Source organism: Puma concolor, chromosome B4 (assembly GCF_028749965.1).
Source record: "Puma concolor isolate L17-30 chromosome B4, mPumCon1.1.hap2, whole genome shotgun sequence".
Lineage (NCBI taxonomy): Eukaryota > Metazoa > Chordata > Mammalia > Carnivora > Felidae > Puma > Puma concolor.
Window position 1 is genome coordinate 80,551,742 of NC_141673.1, and position 24,409 is coordinate 80,576,150.

The 24,409-nt window shown below is 37.6% G+C and overlaps 1 protein-coding gene across 1 annotated transcript in view; it reads right to left on the bottom strand.

Annotated features, from left to right (window-relative positions):
* The window catches only part of FAR2 (fatty acyl-CoA reductase 2), a 152,341-nt gene that overhangs the window by 80,951 nt on the left and 46,981 nt on the right, over nucleotides 1-24,409 (bottom strand). The gene's annotated exons all lie outside the window — the stretch shown is intronic.

Sequence of the window (24,409 nt, forward strand, 5' to 3'; positions counted from 1 at the left end):
CTGGGCTTCCATGGATGTCTGCAACCACCTGTGTGTTATGAAATGCAGACAATGCCTTCTGTCCTAAAATGTTGCCATTGCAACCCTTGTAAGCCAGAGTTTGAGAAACTTAACTTGGTTATCTCACTGATGATCAGAAACTGAACATGATCTTGTAATTCATTCAATCATTTCTTTATCCAGCAATTAAAATTAGTGATGACTTGTTATGTTTTAAGCACTATAAAGCGTTCTGAATGTGAACAGTGCACCAAAACCTATGGACCCCCACAAATATCTATCTATCAACTTCCCTTTTACCTGTGTCCCAGTTTTATGCACTTGCTTGGGGATATGGAGAGAGAGAGAGGTTTTATACAAGTTGGAATGCACAGCAGTTAAGAGAACCATCTCAAGGTCATGTTGTTTGGGTTCTAATCACAACCCTCACATATTTTAATTAAGTAACTTTGGGCCAGTTTTGTAACTGCTATGTGCTTCACTTTCCCTGTCTCTCATCCTGGGATAATAATAGTACCTCCCTCAGAAGGTTGTAGTGAGGATTAAAAACATTAATTTATAAACATAACAACAAAAAAAAAAGCAGTGCCTGGGTGGCTCAGTCCATTGGGCCTCCGACTTTGGCTCAGGTCATGATCTCGTGGTTCACGGTTTGAGCCCCGTGTCAGGCTCTGTGCTGATAGCTCAGAGCCTGGAGCCTGCTTTGGATTTTGTGTCTCCCTCTCTCTGTCTCTCCCCCCTCACTCTCTGTCTCTCTCTCCCTCAAAAATAAATAAACATCAAAAAAAAATTTTAAGTATTAATTTATATAAGTGATTCAGGGCAGAGCCTGGCAAAGAGTAAGCACAATGTAAATATTACAAATATTTTCATTATCCTCTGAGGCTGATCAGATTTCCTAGATTTCCTTCGGAACAAATTGTCAGTGTGTGTGCAGTTCTATTAAAAGATTTTGTTCTGAGGAGAATAGCTGGTGTCACTCATTTATACTAGCATTATGAATCATGGTGGAGAATATTTTCCAGAGCTACAGGAGAACCAGTACAGTACCTCTAGCATTCTAAATTCGGCCTTATTAGTGGGTAAATCTAAACTTAGAAACATTGTGGTGACAAAGAATCTCTACTTAACTGAACTTTAGTCAGGCTCCTCTGAGCCCCTTTCTTCATCCAGGTCTTGACCTCGACCTGTTGAAGCCAGTTTCAGAAAAAAACAAATCCTGCTAAATCAGGGAATCTTCCCCACGCTTGATCCAATCAAGCTCTTCTTCCACCTTCCATAGTGAACCAAGTTCTTCTCCCCTCCCCCACCTTTATATCCAAGCAAGTTTGGCATTAATTTGCCATCCTCTGCCTCATCCTCTCTGCCAGTTAGAAATCCCTACTTGCCCCTATTTGTATTCAGAGTTATGTTAAATCTCGCTCCCAATTGCAATAGTCTTGGCTCCTATTGCCAATAGTCTTGAATAAAGTCTTCCTTGCATTTCTCAACAAGTGTCAGGATGATTTCTTTTAACAGTGCAAATAATCAAATATCACTATCATTGAGATATGATTAAGTCTTTACATACGCCAGTGGGAAAAAGTTCAAATAGACTGGAAGAGTTTGTGAAGCTTGTAGACAGCCTTTCTTATGATAGTAGTGTGATAAAGGTGAAGAGGGTCAGATCATAAAAGCAAGTAGAGATAAGATAAATTACTTCCCAGACATCATCTGTAGTTGTTTTTTCCATTTAAAATAAGAGAATTACTTGTGTTAACCTCAAAACAAACTCACTTTCTAACACGGGTGGAATAAGGATATAACATTTTTAGGCATATAGCATCATGCCTGACTGCAGGATTAAACAGGGGAGAAAACTGGCTGCGGGATAGACCATTTATCAGGAAATAAGGTGTCAAAAAATTGATAAATTGGAAGGACAAAAAATAAATTGAATAGATGGGGTATTTTATTTTAGTTTTTAGTTTTTTGTTGTTAAGCATATTTTTAATTTTTATAACTTTAAAAGTATTTATTTATTTTGAGAGAGAGGGAGAGGCAACAGGAGAGATGCAGAGAGAGAAAGAGGGAGAGAGAGAGAATCCCAAGCAGGCTCCATGTTATCAGCATAGAGCCCAATGTGGGGCTCAATCCCACAAACCATGATTTCATGACCTGGGCTGAAATCAGGAGTCGGATGCTCAACCAACTGAGCCACCCAGGTACTCTAAGCATCTTTTTTTAAAAAGTTTTCCTTAAGTAATCTCTACACCCCACATGGGGCTTGAACTCATGATCCCGAGATTGAGTCACACATTCTTCGAGTCGCCAGCCAGGCTTCCCTAGATGGGGTATTTAAAGTGATTAAATTTGAGCTCAAGTTGAATATATTTCGAAGAGAAGAAGGAATTAATAAGTAGTTATGATATTTGTATTTTTCTAAGTGACAACAGTCACTTAGTTTTCAAAATATATTAGTCTCCTGAAATCTTAAATAGGAGATGGAAAAGCAGTAAGAGGAAATATTGATGAACAAAGAAAACATTGTATACTTACAGTAGTCATCGTAAATGATTTTTTACTTTTTTAGAAGGTAAATCACCATTTTCCTAAGGGAAGTATAGTAAAACCCTGGATTGCGAGTAACTTGTTCTGCAAGTTGAGCAAACATTTCTAATAAATTTTAACTTGATAAACGAGTAGCACAATACAAGTAGTATGTGATGTCAAATGTCACATGATCACAACTGAGCCAATTGTTCTTAAAATTCGCTTTGATATATGAGTGCTTTGGATTATAAGCATATTTCGAGAATGAATTATGCTCGCAAACCAAGGTTTCACTGTACTTGTAAATAGTAAAAAGTCTGATTTTAAGTTCAAATTGTAGATTTATCCATACTATTAAAGCTATCTACTAGGTGAATAAATACAGCAACCCACTTATGAGAATAAAGTGTACCTCCCTTTAGAATTACTGCAAATTAAAATTTTTCCATAATACTAAAGGAAATTTACTCATAGGATTTCTATTGCTTTCAATTTATGGGAAGAAACCAGTCTAAACCTTCCACTGTATTCCCAGAAAAAGGTTTGATACTGCTCTTGATCTGACTCTGTATGTGACATCCATTAGCAAGAAAAAGTTAATAGAGAAATGGTCTATGTGGAGAAAGTGAAAGGGTCTATGTGGAGAAAGCGAGGGAGGCCTTTAAGGAAAAACTGTCAAGGCCAGAGTCCATTAAAAATTCACCTTCAATGTCAAAGAAAAGCCCTGAGTTCTAGCCCAGCCCTGTTTCTAACTAGCCGTGTAAACTCAACTGAGCTCAGGTCACTCAGGTCATGTACAGGGATGGTGATTTCTACATACTCCTCTAGCTCTAAAACTATTGATTTGTAATGCGTAAGCACCACAATAAAAGATTTGGTCCTAAACATTTCAGACCTCTGGGTTTCTAAATCTGGCTTGAATGCTTCTTTTTTTTTTTTTTTTTTTTTTTTTCAGTAAATTTTTCAATCCCCAATAAGAAAAAAAGTTTTCTGCCTCTGGATTATTAAAAAAATAAATAAATAAATAAGGCTTTTAGAGAAAGGGATCCAAATGATGCTATTACATTCCTCCCTAAGGTCTTTTGAAAATGAGAGAGCTGATATATGCAATACAGATATAAGCATTTGCAGAATTACCTATATTCTGCAAATAGTTTTCAAGGATTGAAATTGGTCCAAACTTCAACTGTTCACCTTTTTTTCCTTTCTACTCACTTGCAACATAATATTATAAGTTATTATCAAGAAAACATTTTCTCATATCCATGATGTGAGCTAGTTTATTGATTACGTAGGTACTGTTTTAGGTGCTGAACTATGCAGTCAATTACACAAAGTCCCTGTTCTCAGGAAGCATACCTTCCATCAGAATTGTCCTGTTTAATAATATTAGTAGTTCATGACTGTAGAAAAGTATGAAGAAGAAAATAAATACTACTTATGTTAGAATGTTTGTCTATTGTTTTTCAAACATTTTTTCCAAGAAAGATTGTAGCTATTTGCAATCCTAATTACCATATAGTTTTTATTTTGCATAACAAACTCTTTTTTTTTTTTAATGATTTCAGGAGAATTTAGTGATTCATCACTTACATATAACACCCAGTGCTCATCTCAACAAGTGCCCTCCTTAATGCCCATCACCTATTTAGCCCATCCCCCTACCCAACACCCCTCCAGCAACCCCCAGTTTGTTCTCTGTATTTAAGAGTTTCTTAGGGTTTGCCTTCCTCTCTGTTTTTATCCTATTTTTCCTTCCCTTCCCTATGTTCATCTGTTTTGACAATCACTTCTTTAGAGTGTATTATGGGCCAGATTCTAAGTGTTTATAGTATTAAACCATTTAATTCTCAAACAAGTCCTATGAGGTAGGTGATAATAATGATTTAATAATATAACAATAATAGTAATAATAATTCTTGGGTACAGAATTTTAAGTTGTCAAGTTTTTTATTTTCAACATTTTAATGCTATTATTCCATTATCTTCTGACTTCCATTGTTGCAACAAAGTTAGTCCTTACTTTTACTGTGGTTTTCCTGAACATAACTTTTTCCCCCTTCTACCTGCTTTTAAGATTTTTCTCTTTATCTTTGTTTTACAGCAATTTTCTAGGTGTCTACTTTTTGTAATTGAATTTATTCTTGGTGATCTGGAAGCAGGTGAGGGCTGGACTCAAATCTGGGGGTTATCTGCATACAGAATAGAGTATAAACAGATAACTTTGCAAAGTGACAGGAAAAGAAGACACGAGAGAAGAGAGCGTCCTGAGTAACCCCAAGTACAAGGATGAAAAATGGGTCAGAAAAACAGCAGCAAGAGAAGTAAAATAGAAACCAAGAGTAGAGGTCACAATCATGAAGAGGAACTACCAAGGATAGTAGTGAGCAGTGGTAAATGGAATAGGCAGGTCAGCAAGACTACAGACTGGAAATGGGTCACCAGATTTAGCAATTTTTTTTTCTCAAGAGAACACCTTTGTTTTGTTTTTAGGGTAGAAGTAGAAGCCAAGTTTTTAAGCATTTGCCTTATATTGTTTCAGGTTCAGATTTGTATATTTTTATTGTATCTTGATGAGTATAAATTCTCAAGGAATAGAATAATATATTTCTAAACACACTTTGGGAATTTCTAGCTGCTGTTTTTAAGAAGTGGTTAGCCAAATATCACTAATACAAACAGAGGACATGTCAACTGCAGACATGTAGTTAAAATATATTTTCTATTCAGGTCAAGTGAAGTCTTGTCGATAGGGCCTCCAGGTTTCTGCTGTAGCCAGGGGCACCTTCTCAACAAACAAAAGGATGATTTAGGAAGGGTTGTATTGGCCAGTGAAGTATATCCTTGACATTTCCCCTCCCTTCCTGGTGCCCACTTTGTTTCCATTATCATCTCTCTAGAGCTTCCTTCAGTATCACTCAGGCTGTTTAAACTTTGTATTTTCTGAGACATGACAAGGCTGGCCCCATGCTCTATAATTTTCTATTTTTTCTAATAGCATTTTGTCCTTGTTCATCATTGTATTGCTTCTAATTGGGGAAAAAACTAAAAAAAAAAAAATCTGATAATAGGAAAATAAAGGCTTAGTCATGTAATTAAATACTATGGGATAATGAAAAAAAATTAACATTTCTTCATTTTTGAGAGACAAAGAGAGACAGAGTGTGAGTGGCAGAAGGGCAGAGAGAAAGGGAGACACAGGCGCCAGGCTCTGAGCTGTCAGCACAGAGCCCAATGCAGGGTTTGAACTCAGGGACCACAAGATCATGACCTGAGCTGAAGTAGGATGCTTAATTGACTGAGCCACCCAGGTGCCCCTACTTTGGGATAATTTTTAGGCATAATTAATAATATGGGAAAATGTCAATATAAAGTGAAAAATATGTCAGATTTGCTTTCTGGTTCATAAAATAAGAATACACTTACAGAAATGATAGAATATTTGAAATTGGATTTACCTGAAAATAACATACGACCATGAGCACAATGTTAAATAGTTTGGGGTAAGGAATCCCATGTTATTCCAAAATAGATAACCATTTAAGCAATATGTCATAGTAATGGGCTACCAAATAGCTATATATGAGTCACTTCTTTATTTCTACATCCTTTGAGTGATTTATAGAGAATGTCATATCCCAACACAAAGTTTGAATTTTCCCTTAGCTTTTTTCTTTTAAGTTTACCAGCTGTTCCAACAAAGACAAAATGGAAACCCCTTGAGTTGGTGTTCATTACCATTTATGCGGTATACTTATAGTTGACTAATGTGGTTTCATTTTATGCCACTGGTTTCATTTTATGCCAATAAAACCTCTGGAACATCTGTTTTTATGTTTTGTTTTAGGATTTCTGATTGACATTTAGATGGAAAGCTGAAGATTTATTCATGTTTCATCTAAAAAGAAAAAACTAACACAAAACATTTCTTCATTTAGATGACTATAATTAAATTAATTTGATAAAAAGGCAATTAAGACAGCCAAAGCATGTCAAATAAAGAATTCAAGCTATTACACAATATTTCTTGTGAAAAAATACTTACTTAGAAAAGAATGTGAAATATTGATTTGTCCTGTATATAGAGGTATGGAGAGGATTCGTGTCTCTATTGAGATGCTGTCAAAATTAATTTTCCTCTAATTCATATAGTGCTTTATGAATAAATCCCATCAGCCCTTTAATATCCCTGGGGTCAAGGAGAATTTTCTTCATTTAATATATAGAAAATCTAGCACAAGAGACTGACTCAATTATTTTAGGAGACTGAATAATTCATTGGGAAAGTGGAAATAGAATGCAGCTCACACTATTTCCTCCTTTACATAAAGTTATAGTTTTGGCTTGTTATATACAGATAGGCACAAAACTGATCTCATAAATCACTACATTAAAATTATAACTACTAACAAAGGACTCAATACAGCCTTTTTTATTAGTGTCAAAATCCTGATATATAGTCATCTATAAATATGCATACACATATGCATACATAATCTACTAAATTCACACACACACACACACACACACACACACACATACTCCATATTATATTAGCACCATTTTATAGATGGAGAGAGCAGAGGGTTTAAATACTTGTCTGGAATATAAAGCAAGTCTTAGCTAAAGAACAGATATAAACCGTATTCAAATGGCTATTTTTCTCAATGCTATTGCAGTGTGCAGAAGAAGCAATGTGCAAACAGAAAGAAGATCTTTGCTGTCTGAATGATATGAGATGAATGGTAGGATTCTTGACTGACTAGAAGGTATTTATTCTCTGCCTGAATTGAACAAAACAGAATACAATAAGTTTCTCTCTTTGGAATTAAAAAACAAAACTCAGAAAGTTCAGAGGGAATGTATGGTTTAGTATTGTATCTCTCTATGTATCTATCTTTATCTCTATATATCTAATATTCATTCATTCATTCATTCATTCACTCACTCACTCACTTATGTGTCAGCTCCTATTTTCTGCCAGGCCACTTATGTACTTGATGATCAAGCCAGAGCTTCTCATCATGCAGCTTATCTAGAGGGAAAGTGTTTAGGGAATTTTAGTTAATTTCAGTGCACTATTACTGAACAATGTGAGAGCCTACCCCAGTTAATGTAATCTTAGGTCGCATTTATTTAAGAACAACATCTAGAATAATAGCATATTGAATTCCAATCTGCACTATTTTGATTATAACCAAGGTCTGGATGTTCCACTCTAAAAGAGATAAACTGGAACACATTTCATGAAGCTGAACATAAAGGTTAGAACACTAAAAACTATGTCATATGTGCAATAGTTGAAAGAACTCAAGGGCTAGTCTGGGAAACAAATGACTTAGAAAGGACACAATGGCTATCACACATTAAAAGGACTGACCTGAAAAAAGAATTAAATTTGTTCTTTCTTGTTTTTAGAAGCTAATGTACAATTGATGGGTGAACGTTGTAAATAGGTACAGTTCAGTTTAATACAAGAAATCATATTTTAATCATCAGAGCTGCTAAAGATACAGTGCTTTTCCTCAGGAGTTAGCAAATGTATCCAAGCAGAGGCTGAAAAACCACTTTGCTGGTACATTGCTGAAGATCCATAATTATCCAATGGATGGCTGAGCTATGTGACCTAATTATTCCTTCTAGACATGGAAGTCTACTAATCTATGATGCAAATTAGGATGTATCAGGACAACAATTTCTTTATTGTTTCAAAGTGTTTGATTCTATCAAAACTCTCAGAATGATCCTAATCAACGTTAATGTTCAGAAAAAGAGCTTACATTTACTTTATTCGTGCTATGGTTTATACTCTTTCGTTGCACTTTTTTCTCCATGACTCACTGTATTAGTTTTCTAGGGCTGCTATAACACAGTACTGAAAACTGGGTGGCTTAACACAACAGATATTTACTGTCTCACAGTTTTGGAGGCCAGAAGTCCAAAATCAAGGTGTTGGCAAGGCCATACTCTTCCTCAAGATGCTGGGAGAGGGTCTGTTCCAGGTCTCTCTCCTAGCATCTGGTAGAGCCTTAGCTTGTCACAGCATAGCTCAAATCTTCACACGGTTTTCTCCTTGTATATTTGTCTCTGGGCCCAAATTTCCCTCTCTTTTTAAGGACACCAGTCATACTGGATTATGGGCCCACCTCTCTTCAATATGACCTCCTCTTAACTAATTCCATTTGCAGTGACCATATTTCCAAATATAGTCATATTCTGAGGCACTGGGTTAGGACTTCAACATATGAATTTTGGAGGGACAAAATTCAACTTGTAACACTCGCACACCACAATCTTTTCCAATCTGACCTCCTAATGCCACGGTTAGGGAAGCTACACAGAGGCTGATCACCTAGTGAGTCACTTGCTTATGATGGTACGTCCCCTGCAGTAGCAGTGGAAACTCTGGACTCTTCCTGAGCCAGCCACGTATTAGACATACCACTCATCTCCTCTGGATAGTTTTCTCAACTTGCAGATATATTCATCTTGCCATTATATACTTACATGACAGAGTTTGTTGTCAGTCAAATACAATGATATGCATGTACTCTGTAAATGTAAAGCACTTTGTAAATGTCTTACAAAGAGACTAGGAGGAGCTCATCTAAACTTTTGCCTGGGTTATTTAAAAATATCAATAAGAAGAATGTGACTCAACAGAACCCAGAGTAAAGATCAGCCCCATGAAGAGCAGTCTGGTACATGAAGAGTTATAGATGGTTAAAAATATGTATGTAAACAATACAGACATGAAAGTACAAAAATGGCTTTCCCTACCTATACAAATGACATACTTTTATAAGAGTAAAATTCAAAAAAATAAAATTTGGGCTAGCCAGCACAATACTCTGACAATTTGGTATCAACATGAATGTTTAATAAAAAGTCTAAGTAGTTGCAGAAGAATCAGCTATTCTTATTGGCATAGCTGATGCATCCAGACTCTATTGGTTTTTTTTTTATTTGTATAACTAATAAGGCCAAACCGTTGCCAACTGCAGAGATGGCCACCATGACATAAGCTTTGCCTAACCATTGGCATGAGATGGCACAGGAATTTGTGGTTGAAAATCAGTCCTAGGTTACATATACAAGGGCCTGACTTTGGACAACTCTCTGAGTTTCTGTCTCCTTGATTACAGTGTCCATCTCACAGAATCACTTATCAGCTCTCTCACCCACAATAACAATTGTTATGATGCTTAGGACATGAAGCAAGAGAAATATAAAAAATGAGAAGAAATTAAGTTGCTTGTCAAAGTCACAAAATTAGTGTCTATGAATGAGTGTTGGGGGGCAGGGCTGAGGCTGAGCTAATTTGATTGAGTTCATTATTCCTTCTTTTACATTTGTGTGTGTGTGTGTGCTTGTGTGTGTGTGTACTGCCCTGGAGCAGAAAAGCCTTGATACACTTTTTCACTAGTGGCAAGGAGGCAGGCCTACATCTCTCCAACCCAGCCTGTCTAGCTACTCTAACTTCCGGTTTTCTACCTGGACTGGAATTCAGCAGCAGTGAGGACCTCCTTCCAGAGTCTGAGGTCATGAAATCACCACTCCCACAACCGACTTAACTGGCCTTCATAAACTATAAAAAGGTATTTGTTCTAAAGGGAGGCATCATTTCCTGAACTGTACAAGTTCAGCTGCAAAGGTAGTCCAATCTCAAAATCAGTACATTTATGATTGACTTAATATACCCATCTCTGGAAAAACAGAAAAAGTAGTGAGAGAAAATTTTATAGGAGCACATTTTGTAGAGTTAAAAGCAGTTCGGAAGACAAAAATCTTTGCTGAAAACACTGATTCCAGAGGAGAACATCTTGTCATTGATGAAACCATATGGTCTCCAATGTTCCTTTTTAATTAGAAACATCTGATCTTTGGACTCTTCCAGGTAAAATTCTTTTTGGATCATCCCCCCCACCCTTTCCTGTGCAGTGCTTTGTCCTTAGTTCAGGTCCAAATTACCTCCTGGCTGAATTTCTGGAACAGCCAGAAGTTCTTCTGGCTAACCTCATTTTCCCTTGTAGAGCATTCTGTGTATCTTCCCCGGACTAATCCACCTAGGGCAGATTGCTTTTCCCACTCTAGTTCCTAGTGGTTTCTTGCATTTTGCAACTGGAACATTCTCCCATGATTCTGTTCTCATTCCTCCCACTACTTGGAAATTAAGTCCCCCTCATTAATCCAATCCCATGTTTGATATAAACACGCCAGTGCACGCGATCATTTCCTTTTCAAAATGTGTACTGTAGCTGTGGTAAGTATCTCTCACTTTGGTGGTGTTTATTCTCTAACTGGCTCGTGTTTTATAATGTTGTCTCCAGAGTTACACTGGCCAAAAAGCCTCTTTTGTCTTTCTTCTCTCTAGCCCTTAGATCCAGACAAGAGTTCTCAATGAATACCTTCTCATACCTGAATATCAGACAATTAAATTTCTTCTTATGAAACTAATAATAAACCTTTCAGTAAAATCTGATAGTATAAATATAAATGAAGAATGAACAAGATTAACGAGTGTGACACTTGTGCAGCCACATGCCACATCCTGTCAAGAAAGGCTACACAGAAAAATTAGAGGAAAATTCTTTGACTCTTCCCCTCTGATAAAATCTACTACTCCTATTTCAGTGGAATGAATGGCAGGTTTGAATCCCTGCGTCACTGAAGTTTGGGCAAACGACTGCCCTGTCTGGCCTGCAGCTGCTCAGTAATGAGTAGATGAGTGTGAACAGATGGCAGAAACTGACGTATTCTGGCGTTCACCAGAAATGCCTGCAGTCTTCAAACTTCAATTCAGAGGAAGAAGCACAGGAAGAGGACTTCAGTTGCCCTCAAACTGTAGTGGTTTTTTGCCCCCACATACAGGTTGTGATACTGCTCAAAGCTATTGTTCAGCCAGGAAATGCTAAGCTTCTAGTCAATAGTCTTTTAAGTTATTAAATGAATAAACAGAGTCTTATGGTGAATATGCTGTGTTCAAGTTCTGAACTCATGCAGTGGTGTGAAATTTACCTTCTTTTAAGATCTGACAGAATTGGATCTGCAAAGAGTCTTATGAAATGCCAGCTGTAAGCTCTAAACCATTTTCTTCTAGCTAGGTGGACTTCTTCAGAAAAACTATCTATCTATCTATCTATCTATCTATCTATCTATCTAATCTATCAATCTACTATCTATCCATCCATTCAGCCATCCAGCCATCCATCCAAACTCTCTCAGCCCAGTATTTGCAGTAATATGATAGAAACTTATCCAGGCCTACCCTTCAAACAAGGAAACGGAGAAAGAGGCAGACCGACAGCAAAACAAACCAAAGTAGCCAGTGGACCAAAGCCATGGTGAAAGCATGTGTGTTATTCAGGCTGTGCCAGTGCAGAGTCCCCTCACCCCAGGCAGAGGGATGAGAGCCCAGTGTGGCCTGGCTACCCCGTAGGAGACGCTAAGTCTGCTGCCTCAGTGGTTCTGGCGATCACTCAAGGGAATTCTACACAGGCAGTTGTGCTTTGCTATGAATCACCACATCCCCATAGTGACAGTGGGAATTCTGTATCCGAATGAGGAACTGGTAAAGTATTAGCATGTGTCTATACTTAATTTCTGTCAGACTTAGGCTTCCAAGCAGGGGGTGGAAGTGGGAAGTGAGGAGTTATGTGATATAGAGGAATTCTAATATCCTGCTCCAGCTGTAAAAATCAGGTGTCATGGCTCACTATCCCGAGCCAAATATGTTGCCAAAATTCCTTGGTCCAGCACACAAGACTGTTTAAAAACCAGATGAAATCTGACTTTTCTGCCTTCTCTCTTTTTCTCCTCCTACACCAACTTTTTACTGTGACCAAACAAGCTTTGTTTCTTTAAACTTCTTTTCCATCTCATGGCACCCCCATTCCTCTTTCCTCCTCTCCAGGCATTCCTGGCCTCCCCAGATTGTCCTCCTGACTAGGGAAGGTTGGGAACCATTGGACTATCCAAGGCCCAAATCAAATCCTGCTTTATCCATGATACCTGCTGGGGCTGCTCTGGGATCCAGGCCTGTCCCCTTCCGCCACGAATCCTACCACAGTTATGGCTCAGGTCAGTCCTTTGGCACATGGTGATGGACTGCCTGTCATTTCATGTTATGGTCTTCTTTTCCTCCAATTTAGCACTTTCACTGTTCTTTCCCTTCCTTACATGTCCGTGCATCTTAATCCCCCAATTAGAGGTGGAAACAATGAGCACTGAATCCCACCGTGCCTTCCATTTAGTTAGGGGTCACTAAATATTTTTGATCCCCTGAAAGGGGTCAAAGGCCTGGAAGCAAAGCCAAACATGACTTCATCCGCGGCATCCCAAGATGAAACTTATGGGAAAGATGCATGCCTTGCAGTGTTGTGGGGCAGCTGTCAGGGTTTGTGCCCTCGTGCCAAGTTGAAGACAAGCCACTGTCTACGAAATCCAGCACAGTTTCTCCATCAGTCTTAAATCTGATGAGGCAAGAGTTTGTGTTAGGTAAACCTGGGTTTACTTTAGCATATACCTTAGATGTTCTGAGTATTGAGCCTTGTAGGAATATTGCAACAATCTCAGAAGGTTCAAGTAAGCTACCAATGTCACTGTGATCTAAGACTCAAAACATGATGAAAGATAAGTGCTAGGTCCAATTCTACACAAAGGTGAAAATTGCCAGATCTTTTGGTAATTCTCACCCAGTTTCAGAAACAAGTCAGACAGGTGGTACAAGACTGTTCTCATTGGGTAAGGATATGCTCTCATGGAATACACTGCCCAGTGATGCCAAGTATTGGAGAGTAAATTTGAGGGAAGTACCATTTAAGAAACTGCATCTTTATGATGCTTCTACGTCTGGCAAATGCTATTAATAAGACACAGTCCCTAGGCTGTAATCAAGGCAGAGTAAATTGATTTTTTTTTAAAAAAAGAAGCTTTTCATAATGGGCAGCTGGTAGCCACAAGTCAGAAAAAAATGAAATACAGTCTTTTTAAAAGACAAGTGAAAATAAGAATCAATGCTCTCTAGACCACTAATTCCCTGCTGTACTTTCCTTACTGTTCAGCTATATGACATAGTAGCTATTTCCTAGAGACTGAGACTCCTGAGAATTTCATTGGTCTCTGAGATCCTTTCAAGCTCTAGGGATGCCTTGGTTCTTCCCTCTATGTGAGATTCTTTGAGTTTGGCTAGTATCATTATTTCACTCATATTTAAAGGATCATATGGAGCTTTTTCTGCATTTCGTTGGTCTCCATTTCTTCAGAGCCTGCCCTGTAGCTTTTAGTACGATTGGTTTGTTCTTTCACTATGTACTTACCAAACAGCAAGAGCTTAAAATATCACATAGGTTCGTTCGTTCGTTCTTTCTTTCTTTCTTTCTTTCTTTCTTTCTTTCTTTCTTTCTTTCTTTCTTTTCTTTCTCTCTTTCCTTTTCCTTTTCTCTTTCCCCTCCTTCCTTCCTTTTTTCTTCTTTCTCTTTCTTTCCCCTTCCTTCATTGCTTTTTTCTTTCGTTTCCTCCCTCTCTTTCTTCTCTTCTCTTTATTTCCCCTTCCTTCCTTTCTTTTCTTTCTGGTTCTTTCTTCCCCCTTCTTTCTTTCTTTCCTTCCTTCCTTTCTCTTTCTTTCTTTCCTCATTTAATCATTCAACAAAAACTATGAAGTGGAAATTTTGTGCCTTCATATTTGCAGAACAGACAGGAGAGGAGAGCAAAGGTTTGTATAACACATTGGTACACTGAAATTTTCCAGGCCTGTTCTTTGCTGAGACCAGAGAAATAAACAGTTTATTCCTGTTTGAAAGATCTCTCTCTCTACAACCTCTGAAAACATCTGTAATGATGCAGGTGTGGTAGGGGACTGATAAGCAACATTTCCTGAACACAGTAAAATGCGTAAACTTTTACTACATGCCCAATCACAGGTATGTGGGGTGATTTTTGTAGACAGAAAGGAAAGGATACTTCCAAATGTCAGGTTTCACTGTATAACAATAATTCAATGGAAAACCTCAAATTTTTCCATGAAAGCAACAATATGACAAATATTATATTGTATATTATTATAATATTATAAAGGAATCATCAGATGATCCTGCCAAGAAAAAAAATACCTTGTAAAAGCCTGTGGCAGCTGTGTAGGTAATAATCTCACCTCAGAGCCTTGGTACAGGCTGCTCCCTCTGTGGGGAGCACGTTTCACAAAGCTAGTTCCCACTTTACCTTTCAGGCATCAGATTCAATGCCACATACCCGGAGGAGCCCTCATGAACACCCTATATATAGTAAATGAGACTTTATCTTTCCTTCTTTCAGATTCGTGTTAATCTCCTTCATATTTGTATGGCATTTTAATTGCTTCATTTTATATGTACTTTTGTCGGTCATCCCATGAGAATACCAGCTCAACAAGGGCAGGGACCATGTCTCCACTGTCTTTCCAGTACCAGTCTAGTCCTGGCTTAGAGGAGACCCTTAGGGAAAAAGCTAATGATCTACATTTAAATGGAGAACACATTCATTTCTTTTTAATACAGATCTACATCTTGTTTGCTTCTATGCCCAAGAAACAAGTTGCTGTCAGTTGATTGTGGTGTTTGTTAAGTTATTGATTACAAAATCAGGCTGTGTCTTACCACTCTGGATCCTTTTGAAAGATTACATTTTACCTCTGACATATTTTCTATCTAACTCAAGTCTTTTGCAATTTGTAAGGTACTGATGGTCATCAAGGTCCCACCCATTTACAGCCTTCATTCCTGTACTAACATACACACAAAGTTTTCATGCAGACAAAACAATATTGTGGGAATTAAAACGTTCAGTAACCTCAGAGATGGATGGCCTTACAGTGGCCATGACCTCACGATTTTCTTGGGGCCCAAGTGTAAGTATGTAGACCCTAAGATTCACATTGGGAGCTTCACTCTTGGGTGATTCTCCCATAAGAACCTAAGAGCCAAGGCAACCTCTCACCTAGGTATTAATTCTCTGCAAAGGAGAATAGATGTGCAGCATGAATTGCTTTGCTGCAAAATTGATAAAGGAGAAAGAATAATATGGTGGCAGAATTGCTATATTTTCATTTACTTTTATGTGGTTTAAGGAGGAGATTCCTTGCTTGTTAGAATGTCACACAAACCAAAGACCACAGCTTTAAGCCAAAACTTGAGCAAAATTACATTTTATAAAGTGCTTCTCTTCTCTGTAGACTATTAAATATCAGGTATCAGTTCTTTCTTCAGAAGACATATGTAAAATGAATTATAAAATCAGTTGTACTACTTTGTCTCCATGAATTTTCAGGGTCTAATGTATAATTTAACCAAAATAGCATCCATCTTCTGGAAAAATATTGCTGAGATTTATTTCCTTTTTGTTTCTCAGACTTTCCATGAAGGTATATAATAGATTTGGGACTATTGTTTAACAAGTTACTTGAATGTCACTGGAAGGTAAGAACTTGGTTTTTGATGGTAAGAAAATAAATGAAACTCTCAGTGAGTACTTAAATGGGTGTGAGTACATGACTAACAACATGTTCATCAAAATATTCATTTGATAATACAAATAATTCCTTGAAAGGTCTAGACGGTTCTGCCTTTATCTTTTGAGTACACCTCAACGCACATCCTTATTTTACTTGGAGAAAAGAAAATGTAACCATGTGGCGATTTTTGGAAGTTATCAAATAGTCGACTTTGGACCAGATAGATGTGACTTTGGATTTTGATTCTACCACTTGCCCTCTCCTAACCTTACTTTCCTCATTTGTAAAATGGTAATGACAACATAGTATTAGTGAAGGTTAGTTAAGATAGTGAGTATAAAATATTTGGAACACTATAGATGCTGATTGGAAGTAGGTTCCTTTTTTTTCTTAAATTATTATATCAAATAAAAAACAAGCAAAAATCCTCTAGGTAGTATCATATAACTTGTGTATTATTGCTGAGACACTAACTTATTCCTCCAAGTCATCATCAACAATGGAGAACTAAAAGGAATAATCAACACTTTTCTGCAGTAGTGCTGCCCCAATAGAACTTTCTGTGATGGGGAAAAGTTTCATACCCGTACTGTCCAATATGGTAGCCATTAGTTATATGTGGCTACTGTGCACCTAAAATGTGGCTAATGTGGCTCAGGAACAGAATTTTATTTTAATGTAGTTTAAAATAATAACAATTTATTTTTTTTTATTTTTTGTTTATTTTTAAGAGAGAGCAAGAGAGCGAGCCAGCAGGGGAGATGCAGAGAGAGAGGGAGTCACAGAATCCCAAGCAGGCTCCGTACTGTCAGCACAGACCCCGATGTGGGGCTCAAACCCACAAACCGTGAGATCATGACCTGAGCCAAAATCAAGAGTTGGGCACTTAACTGACTGAACCACCCAGGTGCCTCAAATTTTAATTTTAATTTTAAATATCCAGGGGCTGGGGCGCCTGGGTGGCGCAGTCGGTTAAGCGTCCGACTTCAGCCAGGTCACGATCTCGCAGTCCGGGAGTTCGAGCCCCGCGTCAGTCTCTGGGCTGATGGCTCGGAGCCTGGAGCCTGTTTCCGATTCTGTGTCTCCCTCTCTCTCTGCCCCTCCCCTGTTCATGCTCTGTCTCTCTCTGTCCCAAAAATAAATAAAAAAAAAACGTTGAAAAAAAAATTAAAAAAAAAAAAAATATCCAGGGGCGCCTGGGTGCTCAGTCAATTAAGTGTCAGACTTCAGCTCAGGTCATGATCTGGTCGTTAGTGAGTTTGAGTCCCATGTCAAGCTCTGTGCTCCAACAGCCTGGAGCCTGGAGCCTGCTTCAGATTTTGTGTCTTCCTCTCTCTCGCCTCCCCTGCTCACACTCTATCTCTCTCTCTCATAACTAAACTAAATAAACATTTTAAAAAATTTAAATATCTAGATGTGGCTACAGTATTGAGCAGTGCTGTTCTACTGAAATAATGTGCTCAAATTTGACGGAGGTATATCGAAGTCAGCATTCACAATTAATTGAAAATAGTATTACACATATAACTTATGACTAACCAATTTATCTTATGACTAGTCTCACTGTAATAGACATCAGAAAGTGAAGTTCTTGATAAGTGATCTTCTTGACCTCTATTTACCCTCTTAACTCCTATGTTAGATGCAGACGGCAGAAATCTCATTTTCTTCGGTATGATTGTCTAAAATTGGGCTGATAAAGTTTTCCTTATCCAAAAAGAGGATAGTGAGTAGTAAGAAGCCCTCACTCTCCCTTTCATCCCTTGTTCAGAAGATAACTGTATTCAACTACAGATGTATGCTCACAAGTATATCTGAAGGGCAATCGATGTCTATAAGAATTGTGACTGAAACCATCCAGTATGTTTTTTGAAACCTTAATGAGAAACTGGGTGTACTGGCCAGGTGGAGATGTGAATGGCCAAAGGAAGGAGGGCAAAACAAAATGTACCAAGATACCAATTAGGAGATACAGCTCTCAAAGCACAGATAAGACAGTAAGATTATGTGTAGAGATTCACATGGTAGAGAGGGTAAAGGCAGAACAGTGGCTGGTATCACAGCATCTGCAAGAGATAGGAGAAAGAGAACATCCCAGATTTTGGAGGGGAATAATCCAGAGTGGGGCTCTTGTCTGAAACTGTGCCCCCTAAGATCAACCAGCTCTTTGATGAAAACTTTCAGACCACATTTACCTAACTCCTGAGACACAGTTGGTAGGTGATGTTGAATACTCTTCTGCCTTGAAACTCTGTTTTTATAGTTTTTATGTACCATTTGATTTCTTCTTATCTGACTGGTGATGGCTTCTTAATCTTCCCAACTGATATTTTACTGCTCAGCTCTGGGGGTCACCATTCACATTGTAGACCTCATAAATTTATAAAGTGATAATGACAACTTTCTAGTAGATAGTTAAGGTGTTCTCTAATTCACACAAAGGCACCATGTGACCTAGAAGTTCCCCCAATTTGGCAGCTAGGAAGGCAATACTTCTCTTAGGTGCCACCCCAGGCACTCGGTTGTTTTCATTTTTAATTAGCTACTGATAACCTCATTCACACATGCTGCTTATGTGTATGAATACACCACCACTTATACACTATCTGTATGGCTCTTAAACTGTTATGTTATCCACAGCCCAGATTTCTCTCCTGAGCCCTAGACTCACACCTAATTGGGTTTTACACAGTTCTATTCAGATGTTTCAGTGGCACCAGTAACACAACATATTAAAAAAAGAATTGATCCCCAATCCTAATTAACACCACCACTGTCCACCTGGTAACTCAGGCCAGAATGTGAGAATTATCTCCATCTCACTCCCAACATAACTTCAATCTGTGAATCCTGGAGATTCTACCTCATTTAACCCCTTCTGTGAACGTCCCCATTACATCATGCTGCAGCTGCTTGGGACCTCTCCACACTCCCCTTTACTAGCTGCCATCTTTCCTGTCAGTCAGGTTCATTCTGCCTCCACAAAGCTCCCAGTGAGATCTTTCTAAAATGCATGTATTATTATGTCACTCTCTTGCTAAAGCTACTTAGATTTTTATGGCTTGTTAATGTGATTCATGATAAAGTCTGAATTCCCGATTGTGGTGTATAATAAGGGATAGGCAAGCTGGTCTTTGTAGGCTTTTCCATTTTCAACTTCTCCCACATCTCCTAACATATGTTTGCACTTTAGGCACACACACATTTGGCTTTCTTAATAGGCCCAGCTCAACCCCTGACTGGTCAATGCTCTTCCTAGAACTCCAGTGGTATTTACCATGGACAGTGCAATAGTTTCTAAATCTGCCTTTCCTTTTAGACTTTAAGTACCTTGAGAACAGGAATAGGATTTTATCTTTGTATCTCTAGCACCTGCCTACCATCTGCCAATTTAGAATAAATGTTTACCAAGTAGATGGATGAATGCAAAGGTCAAAGAGAAAGGAAACAGAGGAAATTAAGGAGATTCAAATACTCCCAGAATTTCAGGAAAAGTGGGGAATGTGGAGATTTGAGGTAGAAAGGAAAACAGTGGCTGTGATGAAGAAAGTATCTTTAGATTCAAAAATCACTACCTGTATAGGTGGAAGTATAGTGTTGATAGGATCATTGCTTCACTGACACAAAACATTTTTATGCTTCAGTTTTTTAATTTCCATTTACAAAAAAAGGAAAATATTACATCAAAGCATTAAGACTCTAAAGTCTTTGTCCTTTATGACAAAGCTATGAATATTAGCGATAATCCTTAAAAGGGAAGTTGCTATGATATTTAAATGTAAAAGAATAATGGGAGAGAATATAAATTGCCTTTATATAAAGCTATTTCAAATAGTAAGCAAAAAAACAAACTCCTTAAGCATAGTTTTCCTTTCTCTTCTATTCTTTGTCTTTTAAAAAAGTTTGTTATTTTTAAAGTACACAGCTGTTCACAACTATAAATAAAGAGGTAGCAATGTAACATCTATTTGAAGTACACTTAATGTCACCATTAAGCTATATTAATTATTTCATGTATGTACAGACAAGGGAGATGAACTTTGGCTCATAGAAATTGTCTTGCATTAAGTCCGAATTAAAATATCCTAAATATTTTGTCCTGAATTAAAATATCTGGGGTATATCTGTTTGCTTGGCTGCCACTATTAACAAAGCCTGTGATAGAATATATCATTTCATTTTTTTAAATGTTTATTTACTTTTGAGTGACAGAGCACAAGCAGGGGAGGGAAAGGGAGAGAGGGAGATACAGAATCTGAAGCAGACTCATGGCTCTGAGCTGTCAGCACAGAGTCCAACATGGGGCTCGAACTCATGAACTCATGAGATCACGACCTGAGCCGAAGTTGGATGCTTAACCAACTGAGCCACCCAGGCCCCTGAATACACCATTTCTTAAATGAACACTTGTAGAGTTTTAGAAGTCAACTCTCCATATCATTAGTTTGGGGTATCATTAAACTACAAGGCTAGAACATAATTTCCAACATAGACATTTTGAAAATGCAATTAATTAAGAAAAAAAACTTTTAGTTTTTTATGCCGGGGGGTGGGAGAGGGTGGTGGGTAGGGGGATGGGTGTAATAAGTGAAGAGGAACAAGAGTACACTTATTGTGATGAGCAGTGGGTAACAAACAGAATTGCAAATCACTGTATTGTACACTTGGAAACAACACAACACCACATGTTAATTACTGGAACTTTTAAAAAATTAAGAAGAAACTTTTAGTTTTGAAAGCTTACTGACTCCATGTTTTGTTTCATTTGCATCTTCCTCTCCAGTATCAGATCAGATGTTCAGGAGGTGCTCAATGAATACTCAGGCAAATCACTGACTCTTTCTAAGCCTTAGCTCCCTCATCAATGAGTGGAATTAATAACCACATCATAAAGTTATTAGAGAATTAAATGAGATACTGCTTTGTATGCTGCCTGGTACAAAGGTTGCTATTACTGTTTGCATATCTGATCCTATAAGCCTTTGTAGGTTACAGGGCTTTTGTACCTTCAACATGTTCATATAAATATAAGACTATGCATTTTATATTTCAGTTCCAAAAATGGGGTAATAGTTGAGTAAAAAAACACGAAGATGGGCTTAGAGACAAATTGGAAGCTGTAAGTGAACACAGCCATCCAACTATGAGAAACAGTTCTGGTAAGGACCACATACCTTATGAAACCAATTCTTGCCTTTTGGAATGATTTTTATTTGCCACAAAGCATAAAGTTATTATTGAATAATATAATGCACATTACAAGTCAAATGCAAATGTTGCTTCATGTGAATTTTCCCTCCACTGAGGACTTTTAGCAATTCTCCCACAGACCTGACTCCAAATAGGTGAAGAACCACTGACTTAGACTGTTATAGTCACCGGATCTACTTTGTTCTCCTTATAAGCAGATTTAAAAATAAAATTTTTAAAAGAAGTCCTTTAAAGGAGGGTCTTCTCTGAGTCTTCCTTGTTTTTGCAGATATAAGTGTATTCTGAATCTTTTCTATTTTGCTTTGAATATATTCTTTGGTTCTCTTCTCAGTGGAAGTACAGAACAGTTGGTAACAATCATTCAGAAATGATCTCAATGTTGCTGCTTTACCCTTCATGCATTAAATAGTTGTTTGTAGGAATGTTCTTTGTTGTTACCAGTATTCCACAATGTACATATTTATTTTCATTTTAAATGGTGATATAGGAGAATAAGGTCAATGTTCTGAAATAACATTCAGGGTGAGCCTTCATAAACAATACAAGGAAAATTCACTATCACCAAATTAGAAGAAAAAAATGAAAGTGGTTGTAGGTGGTGGACAGTACAATTTCTTAGAATATTGTGAATTAAAATAATTCAATTATGCCCACAGCAGATGAGTTTTGCTAATTTGAAGAAATCACCAAAAAAGATATGCTAATACCCTGGCTAAACAGCAAGAAAGACTGGGTCAGAAAAATTACTGAATTATTTAATAACAAAGAAAGTGTTCAAAAAAAAATCTCATGAGTAGAAGTAAAGAACAAGAATTTAGATTTTTCCACCTAATGGTAATGGTAATGAAAAGACAGAGATATAAAAGCCTGATATTGTGGAAGCCAGAGGGGCTTAAGCTCACACTTCTCCACCATACTCTATATGAATGATTTCAAGCATACTCACTACACGTTGCACTAATTCTGTTAACTAAACAACCTTTCTTAAAGTCTGAGGACTCAATGTAATAAAAAGTCTGACTCCATTATTTGATGTTTGATTACAGACACTTTTCAAGCCTTACCTCGCCCTCCCCCCATTCTGTCTCAGATCCGGGCAAGCTGTTAAGAAGGCCCAGGTGCTGTGCCACAAGCAGTAAGCTTAAACCATGCACTAAAACCGTCACTCCAGCTCCAGCCCCTACCTACCATGAAAACTCAAAGCCAGTCTCCTTTCTTTCACAGCTCTTTCAAGCTATTTTCAGATCAGCTTGAGAGGCCCACCCTCTATGGAAAGCTTCATTATGGGAATATAAAACCTTTTGACACCTCTTGGTGTGTGTGTGTCTGGCATCATCAGTTTGGGAATCCAAACCAAATTTTGGGTGGTTATCCATCTCAACTCTATGGACTGGCCACAACACCCAGTCACAATGACACTGGAAGGAGGGTCCATTTCAATGAAGACATAATAATTATAGTACCTAGGAAGAAATCTGCATCCAACAGAAACCTAATAAACTGAGTTCTAGTTTATACATCAATTTCTTGTGAGTTCATATACTGGGAATCCATTCCATTAAAGCTAATGATGCCAAGACCAAATTTCAGAAACTGAGAAGCTGAAGACTAGTCTTGGAAATGATAATCCCTCCAACGGATTACTACAACACATCTTCACCTTTTGCTTTCATTTATCATATGGAAACACAACTGTATTTCTTTAAGAAACAATACATAGTCCATTTAAGGAATAGTTCTATTTTATGGGAGGGAAACTAGAATGTCTGCAGGGGGCAGTAGTTAAATGAAGCAGGTAAGAGAAAATAGACATGCTAAGCTTTTGTATTACAACTCAGGATAGCCTGGGTCTATTACATTGTCTATTAAACACTTTACTGTGCTTTGAAAGGCAAATCAGGGCAAGCTTCTGACCCACTACTGTAAATGCTAAGGTTGAAAAGCTGCATAACTAAAAATGTCAGTATTTTAATTCTATTGCTATTATATTTAAAAAATATTGATATCTGCAATGTAGCCACTAATTTACAGGTATACACAGAAATGAGAAAAGAGTGCCACTTAAGGAGCCAAGGTCTTTCTGTCAACTCTCTTTTTCTTTATATTCCACTTTCACTTTTATTTCATGTTGACCAGACTCTTATGTTGCATTCATTGTTATAAAAGCTGATGCTCAAGAAATGGGCGTTGCTCCTTAATTAAATTAGATGTATTAGTTGACTTTGGTATTTCAGGTACAAATGCGTTATTTTATAGAACCTTTGAACTACTTGAATAACATATAACAAATATTATTTGCTGAACTAGAAATCTGCAAAAACATGAGTAGTTTTTAAAGAACTCTAGGATTTTATGGAGTGCCTGGATGGCTTAGTTGATTAAGTGTCCGACTTCGGCTCAGGTCATGATCTTGCAGTTCGTGAGTTTGAGCCCCACATCTGGCTCTGTGCTGTCAACTCAGAGCCTGGAGCCTGCTTCAGATTCTGTGTCTCCTTTTCTCTCTGCCCCTCCCCTGCTCACACGCTGTCTCTCTCTGTCTCTCAAAAATAAATACACAATAAAAACAAGTTTAAAGAACTCTAGGATTTTGGAGTTATCCAGAACTAGTTTCAAGTGCTAGTTCCACTGTTTACTGTATAACTGGGGAAAGTTCATTAGCCTCATCTGTCCATAGAGCATGTTGAGAGGATTAAATGAGTTTGCATACATAAGCATCTATCATAGTACCCAGCACATAGGAAGTGTTTAATAAATAGTAACATCTTTTATTTCCAAGTTAGTTTCCTCTGGTCCTTTGGGTTTTGGTACTCTAAAATGTTGTAAGGTTTCATAAAGAACCTGATAATTCTTATTTACTCAGAACATTCAAACTCACACAATCATAAAGGACAATTTAATCGATTTAATTTGTGGAAGTGTAATAACAAAACAATCAGCAGGAATTACTGTGGTGTACTGACTCACCCATTTTTGAATTTGATGTAAAGGAAAAGGTGGGATCATGAACTGAGTTGAAACCAAGAGTCAAATGTTTAACTGACTGAGCTACCCAGGTGCCCCTTTGTTACAGGAACCTCTGCATTTTATCTAAATTATCTGATTTGTGGAATTGTGATCAAGATGGAGGAGCAGCATGGAGACCCTCAACTTGTCTCATCTAACTCTAAATAGAGTTAGATC